Genomic DNA, 23,095 nt, shown 5'->3' with positions numbered 1-23,095 from the left:
AGCAAATAGTGTTTTGCTTTATTTTTTCCTCTTTGTTGAAAGCATCTTTTTAAAAGTAGTGAGCTCAATCCTCATGGTTATAGAGAGAGAAAAAACATTGGTATCTTCAAGTCATTTCCAGTTTATAGTAACTGGAAGGCAAACCTATCGTGGGGTTTTCCAAAGCTGGGAGTGCATGACTTTCCCCAGGTCACCCAATGTTTTTTTTTGGTTTTTTTTTTCTGGCTGAACAGGGATTCAAACTCTGGTCTCGGGAGTCCTAATCCAACCTTCAAACCATTACAACACACTGGTTCTAGCCTCTGTTTAAGGACTTTGAGAACAGAATAGACTGAGATTGAGTGTGTTGTTTCTTCATGCCCCCATACCCTCTGGATTGCCTTCCCACAACATTTCTCTGTCTAATGCAGCCATGTCTTGCTTGTGTCTCTCTGCTTGCTTTTGAGAATTATGAGCAAATTCTTGTGTAGTATCTTCAGGATCAGCATATGAAATACACAAATTGGTTATATTCAAATGCATCCTGGTGACCAGGTCATTGTCTTGTCTCTGGTTAGTTGTTCACAGGTTATATTCAGCATAGGTATAGTTTATGTAATGACTAGAAAGATGACTAATTTGTATGTTGGTAGCTTGTACTGTGCTCAAATGCTGATTTTTCTGTCTCCATCTGTTTTCTAAATAGTATATCACACTTTCTTCTAGAAATACCTGTGACATTTAAGTCAATAGAAATGTCAATAAGTAATAACAGTACTGAATTAGAGTACAGTTTCCCTTTGGCATATTTTTGGCTTCAGCATTTTTGGTTGCAGAGGGTGAGCATCTTTGCCAAAATATGGGGCCATGGAGGTCATGTGCATTGTTTCAGAATTAAGCCATGTCCTGTTGAGAGTATTATGTCATCTATCTAAGATCTACAGGACCATGTAGTGAGTTGCTCCCTGCTGCAAGTTTTCTTAGCCCTTCAGTTCACATTCATGCTTGAGGTAATGTGCAACAGTCCTGTAAAACTTGATGCTGTTTCAGTGGCCTCACACAGCGAGCAGTGTTCTCTGAACTGTCAGGCTGTCTCTGCATTGAGGCACACGTACAGCACTCAGGTTGTGGGAGTGATCGGAACCTGTCAGCTGCACTTATTTTGATGGCTGGAAACCTCTTTCTCCTTCCTTGCTGATGAGGTAGCACAAGCCACTTGCATAAGGTTGAGGTTAGCTAAGACGCCTAGCTGGACCCATGCTGATGCGAACAAAGACTTCAGTTTTGGACATATGGTGCAGTGTTAGTGCCTGGACTATGCTTTGCTCTTGGAAAGGAGTTCAAAGTCAGATGGAAAAAAACTCATCTTAAAAACACTGCTCCTGAACTAGATGATCATTTGAACCTTAACAAACCAGGACTCATTTTTTTCTGCATGCATCTTTCATATATATAGAGAAAGAGAGAGTAGGAAGTTGAGGCCCATCAGATGTTGAACTTCAAATCTCATCATTCGCTGTCATAGGTTGTGCTAGCTATGAATGATAGTAGTTGTCATTCAACACCATTTGGATGCTCACAACTCTCTTATCTTTGCTTAGTTATTCACAGGTTATATTAAACGTAAGTGTTTATTTAAGGGGTAACCCTTGATTGGTACACTGATAGAGATTTCTGCTTGTAACATTCAGCAAGTGGACACTGATCTGTACACTGGGGCCCCTTCCACACAGCTGAATAACATTCCACATTATCTGCTTTGAACTGGAATACATGCCAGTGTGGACTCAGATAACCCAGTTCAAAGCAGAAATTGTGGGATTTTCTGCCTTGATATTCTGGGTTATATGGCTTTGTGAAAAGGCTCTGGGTCACTTGTAATGGAATGTAAGAGTATCTGGTTTTACATTGCTGTTCAATGTTCAAGCTTCTTGGTTAACCAACACTAGAAATAAAGAATTTGAGGTCTTGTGAAAAATGATTTATTCAAAATCATTTTTTCTGAATAGTTGGGTTTATATAGTACTTTGTTCTTTGGAAAAGTTATTAGTTTAAACCAAACCTTATAAATGTAAGTAGCTCAGTTGTGTAGCATTTGTTTTATTTATCCAGCCAAAACAGAAATAGCAAATTTGGAAAATGGAATAAAATGCTAATGAAAATCTCAGTTAATTGCTGGCAAGAACTTAGTCCATAAAAAGAAGAAAGGAAGAGAAAGGAAGAACCTAGGTAACTATACAATTGAAAACTCAAAACATATAAAATGTAATGAGACAGAGTCCAGCAAATCAGGTATCTACTAAAAGACTCAGGCCAGTTCAGTGTTACACAACCTTGAGTTACAATGTCATTCTAGGATTCTTAACTGACTGAGATTTCTTGCAGTTGTAGGCGAAAATACCCGGGAACCCACAGATTGAGAACTACTGAGCTAGAAGATCCAACTAAGTATAGGGCAGTTTTTTGTGTTCCTGCCCATGTTCTTAGTTAGCCCAATACAGTACATACCTTATTTAATTTTAGGCTGAGTATGTGGGAGAAGATAAATTCTTGTAGTTAAAAATGATTGAAACCTGAGATGCCCTTACAGCTTGACGATATTATTAATAAATTTGATGACATTAAGACTGCAGACTATATAGCAACTCCCACATTTAATTCAATGTGGCTTCTAAGTTGGGATTTGAAAGGTTGTGGCTATTTACCCAATATTCTTTTAGTTTGGTTCTGGGGTCACTTTTTGTGTGGAGTTCGTTGTTTGTATTTGTTGTCAATTCAAGTTCTGACTTCTGTCCCAAGGAGTGAAAAACGTTCAGAAAGGTGGTCATGACTTGCCCTGCTCAGGTCTTGCAAATCTAGTGCAGCTTTTGCCTCTTTGATGGAATCAATCAAGGAAGCAACAGCTGTAGTGCAGTCTCCCTCACTTCCTACTTCATTTAACTTTATCAAGCATTATCATATTTTCCATTGAGTCATGTCATGTTGTAATATGTTCAAAATATGACGCCCTCAACTTAATCATTTTCTTGTGAAGTCTGCACACAGTTTTGTCATGGTAAGATTGTACAGATGGTGGACTATGGACAGCTGGTTTTTTGAGAATAGGAATAAATGTAAGCAGTTTTTCAGTACATGTTTTGGTTAGGCAGTTTCTCTCCTAACCTTCTCCATCTGCTAGAACTATAAACATCAATTGGCATAATCAGTAAATTATTTCTTCACAGTTGTAAACAGGACATCTGAAACTTGCAGCACTAGCATTCACTTCTCCTGCACATTTCAGCCCTTGGTGCAATTTGGAAAAGCTTGGAACTGTTTTTAGACATTTGGAGCCGGTACTTTTGGATGACACTGGGTTTAGAGGAGATGTTTCCCTCTCTACAGTTAATTGACAATAACAGTACTTTCACAGGATAAAATCCCAACTGAATTCTGACTAAATATTAAAGGTATTTTTCATCCTCGCCACTTATTTCAATTACTGTCGTGGATTAATTATCTTTATAACGGTCCGCAATAGCTTTTGTAAGCAAGTTTTTGAGATTACTGATCTTAGATTTATAGTCTTTCCCACCCTGAAGAAAGGGTATAAGAAACAAAAGTGTTTTTAAAAATGTGATTGTTGGGGGAAGGGAGAGATAAACCTTGAGCATTGCACTTTTAACCTTAAGGATTATTACCCAGGGAAAAGCTGGAGACAGGAATAATATAACTTGTATTCTTGGGAAAGGCAAAGTCTCTGTCCTCCACTTAGTGGTCAGTAGGTCAGAAAAAGGTGTGTTTTTTTCAGAAGGCTTACTTCCCTCATTAATCCTCAGACTTGCTAAAGGTCTCCCAGATCATTAGAAGCTGCTTAATACTGAATCAGACCACTGATCCATCTGTCCAAGCAGTGCCAACTTGGTGTGGCAGTGGATTTCTTTCCTAAATCTGTTTGGAGACCGCTGATGTTACCTGGCAGATTCTCATCCAAGTAGTAACCAGGGCTAATAGTTAGCTTTAAAATCAGACAAGATCTAGCTTATTCAAGTTGGTATGAACTGTCAGTGCAGCCTGTTTAGCTTCACAACTAAAATGACAAAATTGACATATCCATTGGTCAGTGTGAATACTGTACTATAAATCTTATCACAAAAGTAACTACTCACTTCTCTGAGTAGAGTGGTGAAAGACAAGTGCTTACTCAATCTCGGAAGAACCTAAAAAGAAGAACTGATTCTCTCTCCTCTCTCTGCCTGGAGCTGCTTCTGTTCTTTTTGAATGCTTGGACAGGAAAATGATGGCAGTGGCCAAGGGCATCTGCCCCCAAATGGTATTGATGCTTTCCCTTTTCAATAGACTGACTCTCGAATTCTCCAGTGGTTATATCAACATCCATAAATCCCAAACTTGCTCTTGATATATACATGAGGTCAACATATATGGGTTTATACAATATTTATACTTGGGGCAGAAATCTGCCATGTTCTGAAGGAACCAGGTGATATTGCTGTGTGGGTGAAATCTATTCTGTGGATGTCCATCCCAGGGTAGATACTGTCTTTGGCACTTGTGTGTGTGTGTGGTTTGTATGGATTTTTCATCCAATTGCAATGGGTTGTAATTTTTGTTTTGTTTTGCTGTATCTTCAAGTCATTTCTGGCTTATGGTGACCCTTAGGTTGCCTTAGTGAGATTTGTTCAGAGGGGGATTGCCCATCTACACAGCACCTAAAACACAGGATTTCCTGAGTTAAAAGGGGGTGTATATGGCTACATTACGCTGGTGCTAAATGCACACTGATTCATTTTTAAAAAATAAAGAATGCCTCTGTTATGTGCTGGACCTCATATGCGCACATGCGAATCTGATTTTATTTATATTAAGATATTCACATGTGAGCATATACGGTCCAGCGCATAACTTCTGCTGGATGTCCCCCTTTCGCCCTCCATCTTGTTCTGATATAGAGGAAGCCTGTGAGAATGGTGGGGGAGAAATCCCAGGACTGACAAGTCTACGTGAGGACATGTTCTCAGGTCCCAGGATATTTTTCTCTTCTATTTTTGTGCTGTCTTGAAGCACCCCCAATGGGATTCCATAACTGAGCAGGGATTTGAATCCTGGTTTCCCAGAATCCTAGTTCAACACTCAGATCTCTGTAGCACATTTTTTCTGTATTACATGAAAATTGTAATTTGTTATTCAGCTGTTTATTCAGACGTGCTTCTCCTTATGGTTTTTCTAAGAAAATTTCAGGTGACAATCAGTTGTTTAGCCTTGAAATTTTATTATTTCACTCAGTATAAAATTTTGCATGTGTCTGAGATGCATCTGACAAATAGAAGCTGCCTCTCTCTTGTCTCTTTGTATAATGTGTATTTCATAAAATGGCTCTGCTGGGGGGGAAAACACACCAGGAGACGCCAAGATGTTTCTAATTAGATAGAGGTTTGAGAGATCTGTTTTAAATCTCTCATCTTTGATTGGTGTTTCTTCCCCCTCCCCTGCATATCCTGTGATGCCTGTAGGCATTTCATAATGCTTCAGTCATTTCATTCTTAAATGGTTTTCAACAGAAAGGGCAGGAGGAGGCATTTTAGAAGCTGAAACTCTTTAATACAGATGCAATCATATACAGACGTGTGGGCATCATTTAACTAGCGCCCTGGTGGGTTTGTGCTTCTTCACGCCTGATGCAAAACATGGTTTTACAGATTTTATTGCTAAGCATAAGTCAAAACATCTGGGTTCTACCTAGACATATGCCTGGACACATGCTGTAAAATATTTTCTGCAGGGTGGGAGGGGGTTGTTTCACATTTGGATGACCAGAATCGGACTCCCTTTTGTGACATGTAAAAATTAATCTCGGTGCACCATTCTATAGTGAGTTTGGGGGTCAGTATATCCTAATACATTGTTTTTAGATATTATGGAATAGTTATCTTCACCTAGGGTGGGTTACCTTAGGGATATCCTGATAATATTTTTTAGAAAGGAGAGCATTCTAAGGAACTGTGGAAAGAAAGTCTAATATCTAAAAAGTTTTTAAAAACCTTGCAAAATCCAAAATGGTGTCTATTATGATAACTTTAGAATATAGGGAAATGGCAACTGCTATGGAATGGTTGAAAGGAATCTTTCAGTAAAAGGTGTTTGAAATGGTGAACCCTAAAAGGTCAAGAAAGTTTTTCTTACGTAATAAAGTTTAATATTGAGTGTGCGTATGTATGTGTGCCCTCAAGTTGCCTGTCAACTTATTGCTATTCCATGAATTTCAAGGGTTTTTTTTAAAGGCGCGGAATTCCCAGAGAGGTTTTTCACAGCTTCTTCCTCTGAAATATGTCCTACAACATCTATATAAACAAACAAAACTGCATCAGTTATTGCCTCAAAAAGTTTATACTTGATAATTTCTTCTTACTAGCATTATTTCTGGCAGAGTTACATGGGGTTGTACCACTATCATCTCTGTTTCAGAACCTTTGAGTGGCTTGGAAAGATTTTGTTTCAATAATGTTTTGCATTCTGTTCTTTATCCCAAATGGAGGTTGTCAGATGGAGGAGTGGGTGAGTCTGTGTGTACAGTGTATTATGAGCTTAACAGAATGCAGTATCTACTCCTGGTATTAGTGCAAAACAAGATTAACTACTCTTTGGATGAGTGAGTGAAAGAGAGAGAAGGCAGGAGACAGATATTAGACAAGAGCAAACCTGTTTGTTTGAATACGCAGGGCAATTAAACTTATATCAGCTGGTTCTTCTTTGCTGGCTAAGCCCTGGTTTGCTGTTGAGTAACTACTAAATACAGTGATTCATAAACATTTTGGGTCATCATGAGAATATGGAGAAGGCTGTGATCTTCTCCCTATTATATGGTGAAGATAACAATTAAACATTTCCTGAATATGTGTATTAGTATCCTGTGTAGCTCTACTTTTGTTTGGAATGAAGCAAATCTTAATAGTTTTACATAAAAAAGAATTTCCTCCAGCAAAGACAATGTTCAAGAAAACAAATTTAAAAAGAATTTTCTACACTAATTTCACACATTCCCTCCCCAAACCCATCTATTGGACCCTGTAGTCTTAGAGCTCCAGTGATCAGTCTTCAAGGACAAAAGACCGAATGGCATAAAGGTTAAAAAGGACTTTGAAGTTTTATTGAAAGCTCTTCTGGTTCCTAATACATTATTCTTTCTTTCCCCAAGAAATTCCTGATTCCTTGGATGTTATCTAATACCAGTTTAATTATAGCAGAGTGAGTCTCACTACGTCCAAAGAGCTGGGGGATGATACTTAAATGAAACAGGGAGGAAGATTTGTTGAAGTTCTTATTATAGCTAATTTAGGAAAATAACCATATACATTGGGCCATCATTGGGGTTTGGTTTTTAGATAGACACCCACCCATCAAAACTTAATGGGTATTCAATCCCATTATAAGCAATGGGGTAGTGAAATGGCATCCCTTATATATAATGGCAAATGAGTCAAACAAATGCTGCAGAGAGCCTGGTCTGTGAAATGGCAGAAAGCTATAATGGAGTATGCCTACACACCCCCCCCCCCCCAAATATTTTTGAGCTGTGGTTTGTTGAATCCATGGATGCAGAACCCATGGATACAGAGGGCAGACTGTAATGCTTTCACTTTGTATAATTGGATTTCTCCCTTTCTTCAGCTAAAGGGGAAAATGAAGGGATGGACAGTGGTCACCAAGCTTTCTTGGTGATAATGAGGGCTAGAAACCTTTTATGTTGAGATACTTTAGAAAGTGAACGGAACATCCTATGGATTTAGCATTTCCATAGCAACGTACCAACCATTGAACAACCACAGGCAACCTCTTAATTCATTTGCATTTTATCACAATTTCTTCCCTCTTCCCATTGTCTGCACAAATAAAAAACTTGCATTAGATGGGAAAAAGGGAAGAGATGTCCAATCTTTCTGATATTCATATGTGTTCGGTCTTTGCATTTTTCCATCAAAAGTAGCTCTGAATAATGAGGTATAGTTTCTTGATATTAATATCTTCTGTGTTAAGAGACATGATACATAGTATTGGGGCAGTGTACAGGAACATATCTGCATACTTATGGATGAGATCCTTTCATTTTATGCATGTTGGGTGTTGGTGTTAAATAGATGAAAGAATCTTCCCTCTTTGTCCATAAAAAGAGAAATCTGGCAGAGCTTCATGTTCAGCCTGGAATGCTGTAATTAATCACAATAACCATCTGGATTAAAACTGGGAGTGTTATTAAATAAAAACAAATAAAGTCTTAAGAACACAATAATTGCAAGCTTGACATTTTTAGATTGTGGTGTTCTTTTCACTATTTCTTCCCTGCCCAAATAAATAGATAAATAAATCCAAACCAGAGTGTTTTTGCAGTTCTCTGTTAAGTGGCTGGTGATGTCTTCTTTTCTACTCATTCATCCTCTTGATAATTTTGGCATGAAATGGGAGATGCATTTAGAGAGCATACTTTGTAAGGTTTCTGTGCTATGTGTGCAGAATACTTTGTAAGGTTTCTGTGCTATGGGCTTCTCTGGTATGGCCTTCTCTGATTCCAAAGAATCTTAACTTTTGTAATGATAGTGTAGTATAATGGCTATTATTAAGAAAGCTCTTGATCCACATGTCACCTCTGCCGTGATCTCATGGAGCGGCATCAGGTTTAGTTTTTCAATTCTGTATCCATTCTGTAAAATAGTGATATTATAATATATCACTATATAGGATATTATAAGGATCACTGAGACTGTGGCAAAATGATGTAGAAATATTAGTAATTCATTTTCAAGTTGTAATAAAACAAACATCGAGTGCTCTAGTTCTCTTTTTGAGTAAACTCTTCATCTCCACTTTCCCTCTATTTTGTCCACCAACAATTCCTTTTGGGAACCTGTGGAAGCAAAATACCTCTTGGGCCCAAAATATTCTGATTGGCATGAATCCCTGTTACTAGATTTCAATATCAGAGGTCTAGAATTTAGGCTTGCCAATTCACACAAAGTGTGTGGAGATTTGATGAAAAACAAAATGAAAGCAAGCTGATTCATTCACATGGCTGTTTTGTCTTAACTTAATTTCTACTTCCAGCCAGATTACATCTGGAAAGTTCAAGTGCTTCACAAGGAATTAGAAGCAACACCCGTCAGTGCTCGGCCTGTCGCAGTGAGTTAATAATTTGTCACTAGGGCCTTGCCCGCATGTCTGGCTGATTACTCTAAGGCTGTTTAAAATGGCCAAAGGTCCTTTTTTCTTCTTCTAGCTTGGGGAAAGAGAGAAAACCCTTTGGCATTGTGGCATCTGAATGCAGAGTTCACTAAGCATTCTTGAAAAAGCAATTGCTTAAACAAATGCAACACCATTCTCAAGCACTGAGGCTCAGAACTGGAGATGTGATGCTGGCCACTTGTAATTATGCACAAGCACATGTGTTACCTGTTTATATTATCCTGCATCCTCCTTGAAAGGTGTTAGTCCAAATAGCACTGCTTGTTATGTTGATGTGGTTTGCGCACCTTGAAGATGCCAGAAGTAACTGTTTAGACTTCTGTGGTTGGATTTTTAATCATCCAACTCATCAAAAAGATGAGGACTTCTTACTATCACAGAGGGATTAGCTAGTGGCCTTTCAGGCACTTCTCTTTTACATTCTACCGTTCTCTACATTGAGCGTTCCATACCTTGGATGCTAATCTTCTCTAGGACCTACTATACAACCAGAATAACCATTAGTTACAAAGGGCCCTTCCACACAGCCCTATATCCCAGAATATCAAAGCACATTATCTGAGGGTGGACTCTGACAACCTAGTTCAAAGCAGATATTGTTGTATTTTCTGCCTTGATATTTTGGGATACAGGGCTGTATGGAAAGGTCCTAAGTGGATGGGCTGGTCTGAAAGCAAAGTTATGTTTATGAGATAGCTGAATCTCAAGCAAAACAGATGTAACAAAACTGTCTCTCTTGAAACAAATATAGCAAAACTGACCAGTTTGGCTTTTGTAAAAATAGTTATTTCTGTCTTTCAGTAAAAAGGTTTCATTATAGGTTTACTAGCAGAAAAGAGTTGTTTAATTGTGCATTTTTAATGTTTTTCACCCAGTCCATTTCCGCATGTATATTTGTGAAGGTAAACATGTTTTTTGGAAAGGCAAAAGCTGAAATTGTGATGAGAAGATGGTCGTTTGGAAGCAGGTTAATGCTGCTTTGCTGAAAAAAGCATTGTGCCCCTGCTTCAGCTTTAGAATAATTTTACCCTTGTTTTAAAATTATTACATTATTGTCTTTCTGACAAGCAAAAAAAGTGTTCCAAAGCTGTACATTGTCTAGTGGTTGACAGTACTGTAATTAATGAGGAGTCCACTACTCTTGTAGTACAAAAAGTGTTATTCGAAGTCATGAATTGTAAGGGCTTGAGACCTGTTATTTGAGAGATGCATTAAAAATAAAATAGGCAGTCCAACAAAGACTGACTTGATCCCCACTGCTCATAGTGTAGCATTATGTAGTCTTGAGTAGTAATTGTTTTTGAGCATGAGAACTTGTTTTTGCCATGTTGAGTCCAGAGTTGGAAGTAATACAATGACTTGTTTCAGTGTAATGTATGGGGAAGCTTTTAAGTTTGAGAGGGGTGTGACTTTCCTCATCCTCTTTTTAAAATTCACTTTATAGATTTCTTTTCCTTCTCCTGTACATCTGCTGTACTTCAGTGTTGTTTCATCACTTTAAAATATTTCATATTTAAAATAGCGTTTTCTTTTAGTTTACAATAAAATGCTGAAAACAGAAGCATCTTTTTATTTTCTGCTTGTGCATATTTCAATAGGATGCTTATCACTGTGCAGATGTTTCATTTTGGCTCACACAAAATGAGTGATTTAATATGTCATCATCTGCATGATTTCAGTGCTGTCATACAAATTTCCCTCAACCCTACCTCTCATCCTTTTACTTTCCTCCATCATTGTACTTGTCAAAGTACTTCATTCTTTCCACTGTGTTTTTGTGGAGGAGGGAAATGAATGGAAGTGTTAATCTACAAGCAGCTCTTGGCTTTCTGGCTCCTTTCTACTGAGAAAAATATGCAGCTTATTGGATGCTGTAAAAAGACTGAGATTGATATGGAAATTGATTTCCAAAATAGTTTTAACTCCTGCCCGGGCATAGGGCACCAGCAGAGATAGCAACAAATACAAATGTGGATAAATGCAAATCCAGGAATCCTTGACCTGCCAATGTGGATGAACAACTGTATTCTGAAGTGGTTAGACTACTCCTGGAAAGGGTAGCCTAACTATAGAGGTGTTTGTCTTCCACTATAAGTTTAGGATCCATGGGAACAGTCAAATATAAGAATAGAGGCATACAGAAGGAGCAAATTTTATTCTCATGCATTCATGCAGTTTTTGGGCAGAGGGCACCCGACTTTCCAGGACACTTGAAAAGTGTGATTTTTAGTAACAACCTACTTTTTGAACTGTATTGGGTCATGTTTTTCCTCACAGCTGACCCCAGATGCATGCTTGCCAATATTTTCTTGGCTTCCTCTCATCTATCTGTCTCTTGGCCCAGACTTACAATGCTGAGCCAAAATGCTACAGCTTGTTTCCTTCAGATAAAAATGAGCACGCAACAGCTGAGACTGGCTACTGCTAATTTCCCAAGCAAGCAGCAAATGGGGCAGTGAAAACTGCCAGCCCCCCCACCACTGTTGTGAGAGTGGTGGCATCCTGTGCCTTTCCCTTGGGAAGATTCTGGTAGCCTCTCTCAAAACTGAAGTGTCAGTTGCTTTCAGAAGCATGCCATTAATTTTTTAAAAAGGAAGAAAGAAAAGCCCTAAATGCCCCCCTCCCTCCTATCTCCATGCACAGATGGTAGCTTATTTGTTGTTGATGCTTCCTTCAAAGAGAATAGGCCGGCAGGGGTGGGGGAGAATCTTGGCATTGTGCTGGTTTGCCTTTTCCTGCAGGCTGATGCCTCAAGGCTCCCGGATCAAAGCCACCTTGATCTGGAAAGTTGGACTCAATGGAAGATAAAGGCCTTGTCTTTGACCTGCATGAGGGAAATGACTGTGTTTCCCCAGATATTAGTTTAAATGCAAGGCTGCTTGTACTGGACATGAACCTACTCTTTTTGTGGTCATTTTTGAGCTGAAAGTATAATGGTTTCCATCTGCATGGTTTGTGCTTCCCTTCAGAATATATTTGTTATTTATATATGCCTTATATTTTAAAAATTCCACGTTTCTTCCAGTATAGCATTTATGATCTTTTTCCTTTCATTATGCTCACAACAGGCCTGTGAGGAAGGAAAGACTGGGAGAATAGCTGCCTCAAGAACTAGGCTAAGTGGGAACTTGAACTCCCAAATCTGAGTCCGAAACTCTAATTGTTCTAGCATAATGGTTGGTTGGTAAAGTGTGGATGGATTGGGCTAAACTATATGGTTGCAATGTGGTTAGAGGTGGACAGATAGGGGCTTCTGAGACAAGAAACCTGTAGGAGGCCAAAGAGCAAAGTGGTGTATATTGATCACCTGTATTGTTGTCACTAACTGTCATCAAGTTGACTTCAACCTATGGCAGCCCTATGAAAGAAATCTCCCAAGTCACAGTGTCACCAACCATCCTCCTCAGGTTTTGCAGAATCAGGTATGACTTCCTTGAATGAAGTTACATCTTCCTCTTCCTTTTTTTCTTCTGCCTTACTAAATATTATTGTCTTTTCTAGTGCTTCATGTCTTCTCAAAGTATGTCAGTCTCGGTTTAGTCACCTTGCCTCCTAAGGAGAATTCAGACTTAATTTGCTCTTTAATCAACTTATTTGTTAAAATCTCTAGGGGCCCTTTATTTATTTAATTTATATTCCATATTGCTCTCAATATGACACCAAGATAACTTATCATATAGGCTAAACACAGAACACAACAAAAGCAATTTCTAGTAGAAATGTTCAAAAATTTAAATAAACCATCCCATTTATTTTAGAAACACTCACTAACTTGAAATAGTTTTTAAACACTTAAAATGTAACAATAAAAGTGAAAATTGGAGTGCCCCCATTAATAGATCATTCTTCAAATGCCTGTTAGCAGTCAAAGGCATGCCTAATTAAAAAGACCTTGGCTCCTTTTCTTCTTTCTTTCTACCAGAAGGCAATCTCGGGAATGTATGAATAATGCCTCCCACTTCAAAAACAAAACAACAACAATATTAAAGGAAAACCAATCATTTGGTGTTAGAGGAAGTATAAAACATTACAATAAAGAGCTTTTCTTTGCACCTCTAACATGAAAATCATTCTGGATTCTTAGCACTGTGGGAAACGCTGCTACTCTATGAATGATGGTACTATGTCCAGGAGCATTCAAAAGTTCTGGAAATTAGGAGCAGTGTTGTGAGGTATCTTTAGCTTCCTTTTTAGTCATATAAGTATATTACCTGGATTCAGAACTTGTCCTGGCATAGCAGCATACTTGAATGATTGTGAGCATAGTCCACAGGTATACCTGCACAACAATGAGAGAAACACAATAAATACCTTTATGAATGTGAATAACACAGCACAGATCTTGATCTAGAGAACTATGAAAATGATGCAGTGTATGAGCTTGCAATATGAGGTTGTTTCCTTTCTTTCCTCAACCCATACAGAAGGCTTCCTGCACATCTTATTGGAACTGGTCAGGCTTTGAAAGCAAATTTCATTCACTGCTTTGAAAAATAAGATGGTATTACTTTGGAGACATCTGCAGTGGAGAATCATGAAGTCTAAAGCTAGAATTGTAAATGCACAACTCTCTAGATGTTTCTTAGACTGCAAATTCACTCTTGGCCACTTCTTTGCCCTGGTCTAAACGTTACTAGTACACATGGGATACACCTGAGTTCTATTCTATTGAATTTTATTTGGAATAATGGCATAAAGATCTGTGCTTAGACATATCCTAAACATGTTCAAGTTATGTTTTGCTAAGAGCTAAACTATGTTGAAGGCCAGCATGGTGTAATGGTTTTAGTGTTATACTAGGATTTGAGAAGTTATTTTTGTTTTGGATTTGAAGTTGTTTCCAACTTACAGCAATTCTATCACTCTGGATGACCTAGAAATTCCTAAATAGGTGTTCTCTTAGGAAAAAATAAAGTTTTTTTTAATTTGTGGTTTCCCTACTTTTGTGTATTCTATGCCTTTAACCCAACGAAAGTGGAGGGCCATCCTGTATTTCTGCTTAACATACCATATGTAACCATTGCTTGGTGTGTATTTGGCTCATAACGCTCTTTCCTCAAAAGTGAAAGATAAGTGGTGTGTATGTGTTTTCCATCAGCACTGCCAAGTTAAAGCTTGCCTGGTTCCAGTGACCACTTCATGTTAAGCCAGAGCATTTTTCTCCATAAGTGGCTCTAATAAAGGAAACAAGATCAAAAGGCAAGGACTTAGCACTGGCATATTTTCATATGTAATGTTTCTGTTTAAGATGCAATTAATGTTATTACCAAGTCCATCAGCTTAAATCTTTGATTGCAGAGTGTTTGCCAATAATAATAATAATAATAACAATAATAACAATAATAATAATAAATTCAGTATTGGAAGTTATTACTTATCCACACCCTTTTTAAAGCTTGGGCCATTTCACTTAAGAGGAAGGATTAGCCTATGCAGTCAGTAGAATAGCAATGATGTTTTCTAAATATTGTTATTTTAAGTTGTTGCATGCAAGGGATAGGTGGCAGAAAGGGTTTGATGGGGCGAGGAGACTATCTGTACACAAAAAGCTAGAAAAGTAGGAGAAGATAGCAGCTTTCCTTGCATGCTGTTTTTCTATATACAGAGTATTCTTCAAACAGGAGACTATTTTTGTTTATATGTGAGTCTTCAAACAGAATGAGTATTTGATGAAGATGTTTGACAATTGATATTGTCTCCCAAAAAAAAACTCATCATTTGGTAGGTCTTTGCATCTGGACTGGAAATTAGTCAGTAGGTTTATTAGACAGATCAGACAAAGAGCCTGAACTTCCAGATCTGTAGTGGGGAAGTGGCACACTACTGACTAGTTACTGGAAGACTGTGAGTAGGACTTTTCTTGTAGGCTTGCTAAGGAAGAAGATGGTCTCTCAATGTCATAGGTGCCACTTCCCTACTCCAGATCTGGAGGCTCAAGCTCTTTGTCTGAGCTGTCTAATAAACCTATACCTGAATTTATTCAGGCACTACCAGTTCCCCAGAGTGGAATGTCTGGCAGCCTACAGTACTTGGTATTAATTGGTTGTCCCATCCTAATAGTAACCAGGGTTCCTATTGAGTTTCCAAGATTAGGCAGAATTTGATGCCTCTGGATATTTAGATCACTTAGATGCCATGAAACCAACAAGAAAATTGGGTTCATAGTTGATGGAAGAGGGATACTATGTGCAATCATTAGGTACGACAATTGGCTTGCTAAGCCAGAAGTAGAAAACCTTTGGCCATCAATATTTTGGGGACTTTACTAGAGGTCTGTACTATAAAATGTGTGAGGCAAAGGGTTCTCCCATCCTTCCTATCCTTGACCAAGGATATAATCTGAAAACCATATTTATTAAAATCACAAAGCTACAGATTGGGTGTTTTCTTATTCCATAGTTGTGATGGTGCTTAGTGTCTAATTAGGCTAAATACTAGTTTTCCTAAAGTATAGTTGTTGTAAAGTATGGTAGTTCAGATTGCCAGATCCTGTATGATGCAGTTACTGAATGTGTCTGGCAAACTAAGATGTTCTCTGAAGGAAGCCACAGAATGACAAGAGCTTGACACAAGGAGGAACTTTCATTGAATCATAGAATCCTAGAGTTGGAAGAGACTGCATGGGCCATCCAGTCCAAACTCTGCCATGCAGGAAAAGCACAAAGTACCCCTGACAGATAGCCATCCAGCTTCTGTTTAAAAGCCTCCAAAGAAAGAGCTTCCGTCACACTCCGAGACAGGGAGTTCCACTCTTGAACAACTCTTACAATCAGGAAGTTCTTCCTAATGTTCAGGTGGAATCTCTTTTCCTGTAATTTTAACCCATTTCTCCAAGCTAAATGCATTTAGTTTTAGGGTGTGGAAGTGATGTTCTATAAAAGGTCACAGTGATTTTCCTGCAATCTCAGTCTGATACAGGTAATGAATACAGCTCTGTTCAAAAGACATTCACTTGTCTATGCTACCTCTCAAATAACACCTTTTCCTTCACCCCAAACTTGTCTTTATTCCTCTTTCCTACCTATAATCCATGCTTTAATGCCTTACTAAAACACTTTGTTGTGCTTCATAACTATGAAGAGAGGAGCAAAAATGAATTATTGTATAAATGCACCAAAATACTGTAGCCTTAATTAATGAAGTTCTAGGGAATGTGTGAATGTGTGTAGAATTTCATTGGGGGAAACAAAGACAGTTTAAAAATTTACTTTTTTACTTTCTTCTGTCTTTATTTGCTCTTTTGAGAGAGCTGCAAATGGAAAAGACCAGACAACTGTTGAAGTGCTATGTTTTTCAGGAGGCTAGGGAACAGAGCTTTTTATAGACTGTCAAACAGCTTGCTTTTGATGTTGATAGCAGGATGAAGTTCGATATTCTTGCCATCAGGTGCAAGGAAACAAGTACCATGGCCCTCTCTACGGATGTTCTAGTGCTGTATAAAACTCCTGTTGAGACTCTGTGACTCCCCTGCCCCCCTTAAGCTTGGATCATATGAGATAAGAAAAGTGTGTTTCCTGTCAGTTTAAAAGGACTCACAATACAATGCAGTAATTTTGTAGAGATTATCTCAACATATATGTATAGGTTCCATTTTTAGGATGTAAAAAATAGTTTGGAATGTTGTATAATTGTTGAATCTACAATTTTCTGGGAAATAGCAGCATGACAGACTGGTCAAGACTCCTCTAAAGAAGTCATCAATGATGGTGCCAGATAATCACAGGTTGCTTCAGAGATACTAAGAAAGACTCCATGCAAACCATGGATGGAAGTGCTATGGAGAGGCAGGAAAGGGGGAAAAACAAATGGAGATGGGAGATGAAAAGGGATTGAGAGTCAGTTGACAATCATAAATGTTAAGTGATGAGAACTTGAAAAGAAATGCAGGAAACAGATAGAGCAAAAATGTGTGTGTGCAAAGCAGAAAAGAATTGGGATGTGTTGGTTGAGGTGGGAGCTAGTAAAAAATAACTGACAAATTAGAAGGTGGAAATGACTAGAAATTTGCTCTGGGAGGGTTGAGAATAATAATAATAGGGTTTATGTAAGTTTTTTGGGCTGTATGGCCATGTTCCAGAAGCATTCTCTCTTGACGTTTCACTTGCATCTGTGGCGGGCATCCTCACAGGTTGTGAGGTCTGTTGGAAACTAGGAGTATCCATTGGCCTGTAAAGCCCAGTTTAGGTGGTTTAGTTCATTTTGGAGGAGGTGGGGTTCGCAGATTCTTTTTGCACATTCTGCCAGGGCTTTAATTGTGCTTCTTTTTTTACTTGGGTGATGCTTGAAGTTTTTTTAATGTAGGTTTTTTAATAGGAGTTTTTATATATCTAAACTGTAAACTGTGTGATCTAATTGTTGATCTGGCTTGTGGATGACTAGAACATCTAGAAATGGCAGAAACCTACACACACGGATAGATACCTTCCATTGAGGACTTCTATTGACTAATGAGTTTGGAGGGGAGGATTATATCACATAGGCAGCTGGTTTTTTGTTGTTTTTGTTAAATAACAGCTTCCTGAGAGTTATAATAACAGTGGAATGAGTTTGCTGAAGGAGTCTGTGGAACCTCTTTTCCTGTTAAGATGTTTTAGATATAGGATATCCTGTTTGGGAACTGAAGGGTTGGTCCAAGCAGGTCTGTCTGATGTACATTTATAGTCACTGAATCACCTAAAAGTCTTGTTCTTTCCCATCTACTTCATGTTCTGTCATCTTTCACCCAATGGTTTTCTCCTCCTACTTTCTCTGCCCCCAAAGAATCCATTAAATAAATGTAAAACAAATGTAAAACTTCATTCTATTCTCCAAGCGTGCACCACAGACACACTGGAGATTTGTCACACATCGTTGCTCAGAGTGAGTCATTCCAATCTGTGATTTGCATTTGCCCCACATTCATAGTATAGGCTTCTTAATGTTAATACTCTTGTAGCCTTGGGTATATACCTATGATAGGTGGGTAACAACAATAGCTTGCCTATGCAAGGTACAAGTGCAGGCTGACAGTTAACATTTTAAAGTGATTATGTGCAAAGCACCTTGAAAAACTGAACTATATGGTGGTAGCTCTTGTGGCTTGTTCCGTGTTCAATCCTGAAATCTAGGAAAGAAGTGAAAGACTGAAGTCTTAAGAAGTTCACAGAGATTTTGCCTGAACCTCAGAGTAGCCATAAGCATTTAGAGATAGACCATGTCTCCCCACAGTTCAGTATGTGGCCTGCAAATCAGTTTTTGGCTGTTAGAGAACATACAAAATTACATTCAAAACTGTCTCTTTTATAAGGCAATGAACAAATGGAAAATGTGATGGCATTATCCATTTAAAAACCCTGCTTATCACCCTATGCATGCATCTACAACTCTTAGCCTCAGAGACTTTTCACTCTACACAATTATAGTGCTATGTTCTATGGGGTTCCATAAGGTTTTGCCGTGGCAGTTAAAACGGATTCAGTATGTTATCATTGTGTACTATGAAAGGGTCCTTGGAGCCAAGTTGGTCTTCTCTGCTTTCTCACCCTTTGTCTCCATTCTCTTGTTGAAACTTCATGCTTTTTCTCTGCCTTATCAAAAAGTTTGCTGCTAACCTGCCAGTAGGATCTGGGGACCATTCCAGCAACATGTAAACATACCAGGCGAACAAAGAAATTCATCTTGTCTTTCATTTGGATAGATTTCCAGGGCAGGGCAGGGCAGGGTGGGGATCAGAAATGTATTGTGTATTGTTATCCTCTTGTTAAAAAAAGTCCTGTAGGATATAGTTTCTAATTGAACTTCAAGCTTCCTCTTTGAATGCCTAGACTTTTATTCCCTCTAACAGCCTCCACTGTGAAATGGCTTAAGGTGATGCATGGGAGCTGGCGGTGTGTTATAATTGAGGCTAACTTAGCTCTTTGAAAAACACTTTATGTGTGTGTCCCCATTTTTTGGGCAGAGATGCTAAAATGTGCTCTTTTGACCTGTAGACTTCACAAGACCTTTTTGTGTTGACAGCAACCTCATTTTCAGAAGCTCATTATAGTGGTACGTTTTGAGGGGCCCAACCTATGAGAAGAAATTGCTCCTTCATTTCCTTTTGGGTAGAAATAGAATCAGAACACCAAAGAGCACCAAAGATAGCCCAGCTCAGATTTGCGTATATTGTGAGCAAGTTTTATAGTCATAGAACTGATAGATCACATTAATGCCACCATCCTGAGAACTGTGGCTCTCATTAAAATCAAAACCAGAAAGTTCTAACCCTAAGCTAAGTTTGAAGTTGTTTCATGTGTGCAGAAATTTTGAACAGGCTTCTTGTGGTCAGTACAGGAGGTGTTATCCTTTATGTAGCTCTCCATGAGTAGGGTCAGTGGAGTAAACTTGCTGTGTATTTGTACAGTTTAAATGGGTTTCACAGCTGCACTTGAACGACAAAAATATGAGTGTGAAATGTGGTATAATTAAAAAGCACTATAGAAATAGTGATATACAGTCATATACTTTTTGAGCAGGTAGGATATCAATAAATTATGTTGGCGGGCACAGCGGGATCAGACTCCAGGAAAGTGTAAACTATTATGATGAAATGGACAAAAGAGAAAGCCGGAATCCCATGCCCTCCAGTTGTCCCAGTACGGCAGAGACATTCCTGATTACAGGCAGTCCCCAAATTACAAGCAAGATAGGTTTTGTAGGTTTTTCTTAAATTTAATTTATATGCAAGTCAAAATAGGTACATTGGTTTAAGTGTCCAGCCATTTTTTAATTTTTTTTGGATAGTGTAGGGAAGTGTTAATACCCTTGTAAGATTTGCTTTGTGTTCTGTGTCCTGTTCAGAAGATTTCACCTCACTTTCTGTCCTTGTGACAATTGGATTGTGAAGATTTCCGGTTGTTGTGGAAACAAAGATGGGTAATAAAGCTTCAGTGGAGAGATATTTTTCCCATGATAATGCTTTCAAGAGGAAAATTCCCTTCCTAGAGGTAGATTTCCTCACACTTCCTGTTGTCTCACCCTCATTTGTAACTAGGACTCGTATGTAAGTTGGGTGTTTGTAACTCAGGAACCGTTTGTAATTCTCTGCCATTCTACTTTTTCAGCTGTATTTGTCCCACTGTTTTTCCCCTCCCCATTCTTTCAATTGGTTCTACGTTCTGGTTTTCGCCTATTAAATGATGGAGAGTTTGGAATCCAGGGAAAGAATGGATGCATAGAATGGAGCAGGTGCTAACCGCATCCATTTGCTGACAGGTTTCAGATAGCAACTAGTTCAATCCTTCCCAATCCAGTCTTTCCAGATGTGTTAGACTTTATCTGCCATAATCCCCAGCAACATACCGTAGTTATGCTGGAGGAAGCTAAAACCCATGAAAATAACCTACCAAATCACTTCAGAACAACTACAGCAGTAGGTATGTTATCATGACAGGTCTTCTGTTTGGTGAATATTTGTATGAAATGAAAATTGAGTTTAAAAAAGTCCGACATCCTAGACATGATGTTTGATCCTCAGATATTCAAAATTATAAACAGTGGAAAAACTCACATGCCACAGGAACAAGGAATAAGAACCTAAGAGCTCTTTAAAGCCAAGATCTCCAGAATTCTGCTAAAGCTGCTTTATTCTCCATAAATTTGAGTTTGATGGCACAGTTTGTAGGCATACAGATTCTGCCAGTCAATTTATGCTTCCGTCAGCGTGTTGATGGAAATTGCTGACACCCCTTCCATGATAGGTTGCTTTTGTTTGGCCAGTTTGAAATGTCTACCTTCTTCTAGAGAGAAAGAGACAGGGAGAGAAAACAATAGATTGCTCGCAGCCTCCAGTCACATGTTGTTATGTTGGCTTAGCTCAGTGTGGTGCCTGAAAAGGGGAGCAAGGAAGCCCGGTGGGCCTTTTGATTCTCCCCAGCAATAGGAAGGGATATTCTGTTTGTGCATAACAATGAGTAACTTTCCCCCTTCCTACTGCTCGCCCAGTTCTTTATCTCATGGCTCAGAGTTGGCTTTAGTGCAGCAGGATTTTTTAAACATTCTGTAGACATCACTGAATGACCCACAGAGATTACTGTGTGTTATTTACATGGATTGACAACCTAGATTTAAAAAAAAAAATCACAGTCCTTGTGAACTGTTTGCATTCTGATGTAGACAGTGCTTTCCAGTCTGGAAAATCTTTGTCACGCAACATATATCCCACCTACTAGTGAGTGATCTAATAGTAAATACCGTATTTTGTCCTTCCTTAGTAATGCTGCTGGTTAAAAATATCTTAAAGGCTTTTAAACAGAGTTTTAGAGACTGTGACTGACTTCTGACAAGTCATTTGTTCTGCAAGACCTTCTGTAACTTGAAAAATACATCACTTTATATGGAACTAATAAATTGTGGTTCTTAAGCAGTAATATGATCAGAGCAACAGGCATGGGTTAAGATGGTTCATAATAAAAATAAATGATCTTTTTACTGTTTGGTCCATAATTTCATACTTTTAAAAGTGTATGTGTGTGTGTGAGAGAGAGAAAGAAGTGTATGCATGTGTATGTGAGGGGACAGAAATTGCTGCACAGATGTTCTCTGTGAGATGGTGTTTTGTTTTCACTAAAGTGCCAGTTTTACCCACTGGGAGCACCAAATGTGTCTTCTCCAGCCAGGTGGCAATCCCTCTGAGCTGGCAGTCATGAAGTTTTGCTTGGCAGGGGCTACTGCCAACATCTGCTTCCATATTGCATATCTAGCTAGCATGGGTTCTAAATTCTGCAGCTGTTACATGCCTGAAAACTTGTGCCTCTTGAGTCCGTTCCTCAACATACTCTACTGTTGTTGTTTCCTAGGATAACTAAACTTCCAGATACTTTCCAACCTTTGAGAGGAAAGGGTAGGAAGATCTTCCCATAAATTCCTATCTCCTTTCCTTGTAAAAATCAGATGAGTTAATTTGATGGCATGTCATTTTGCTCTCTATTCTAATGGTTAGTTAGGTTAGCTTTAACCAATCCAGTGGGCCTCATCTTGCTTCCAGATGTTATTGAACTATAGCTGCCAACAGCCCTAGCCAGCATAGTAAATAGTAAGAGTGCTAGGAATCCCTGTTTAAAGTCTAACGGGCCTCATGGTTTCCATCCCTGAATTGGAGTTTGGAAAATGAAGTTCTTGGGGGTCAAAATGAAATATTTAAAACATCTAAAAAGCATTGATCTTGAATCTCTAGAAGGTGTTCAGGTGGAGGAATGGAGAGAAGGAAGGATTTTGTTGGATGCATGCATCTATAACAAGTAGACAACTACAGAGCGAATGTGGCTTTTTTTTTTTTGCCCTTGTACCTCATATGGATTGCTTTGATGCACTAAAAACTTACATATTCTGCTACAATAATTTCCCCAAGTGAATCCTCACAACAGCCCAAAATTAGTCAAAACCTCTGCAAAACAATAGTTTTGCTCACTGAAACTCTCCCCCCCCCCCCCAACTGTCAGCTGGAAATAAACCAAAGCTGAAATGGAAACTGAGTGGCATGGGTTCTGATTTCAATTTTGCAGGATATTTCCATTTTGGAGGATTTTGAGCCTTTCGGCAGGGACAAAAAAAAGTCTGCTCTTTAAATTAGATGTTCTGGAATTGGAAGGCTCCAGGGTCCACCATTTGGATCCCGAAGAATCTCCAGGTCACATTTTGCCCATCCAGGATCTAAGAGAGCATCTGAATAACCAAGTATCTCAGATTTACCCTGTTGTGTTTTTTTAAGTACTGCTTCTGTTTGCTGCTGCTTCCCACCCTACCTGCATTCCTTTCATTATTCCCAAGGATAGCCTCAATTCATTTTGTTTCTTTCTTTGTGGTTGTTTAAAGCAGAGGTCCTTTACCAGAGTGAATGCCAGCAATGCCTTTTAGGTTATCTGTTGCT

The 23,095-nt window shown here is 38.7% G+C and overlaps 1 protein-coding gene across 5 annotated transcripts in view; it reads left to right on the top strand.

The window, feature by feature from the left end:
* The window catches only part of JUP (junction plakoglobin), a 63,944-nt gene that overhangs the window by 13,580 nt on the left and 27,269 nt on the right, over positions 1-23,095 (top strand). The window contains exon 2 of one of the 5 annotated variants that reach the window (XM_060780995.2): positions 9,073-9,147. The exons of the other annotated variants lie outside the window; for them this stretch is intronic. The gene's annotated coding sequence lies outside the window, so the exon portion shown is untranslated. The remainder of the gene's footprint in view (positions 1-9,072; positions 9,148-23,095) is intronic. 5 annotated transcript variants of the gene reach the window in all.

The sequence above is a fragment of the Anolis sagrei genome, chromosome 6, assembly GCF_037176765.1.
Source record: "Anolis sagrei isolate rAnoSag1 chromosome 6, rAnoSag1.mat, whole genome shotgun sequence".
Classification (NCBI taxonomy): Eukaryota; Metazoa; Chordata; class Lepidosauria; order Squamata; family Dactyloidae; genus Anolis; species Anolis sagrei.
This window is presented reverse-complemented; position numbering and strand designations above follow the sequence as displayed.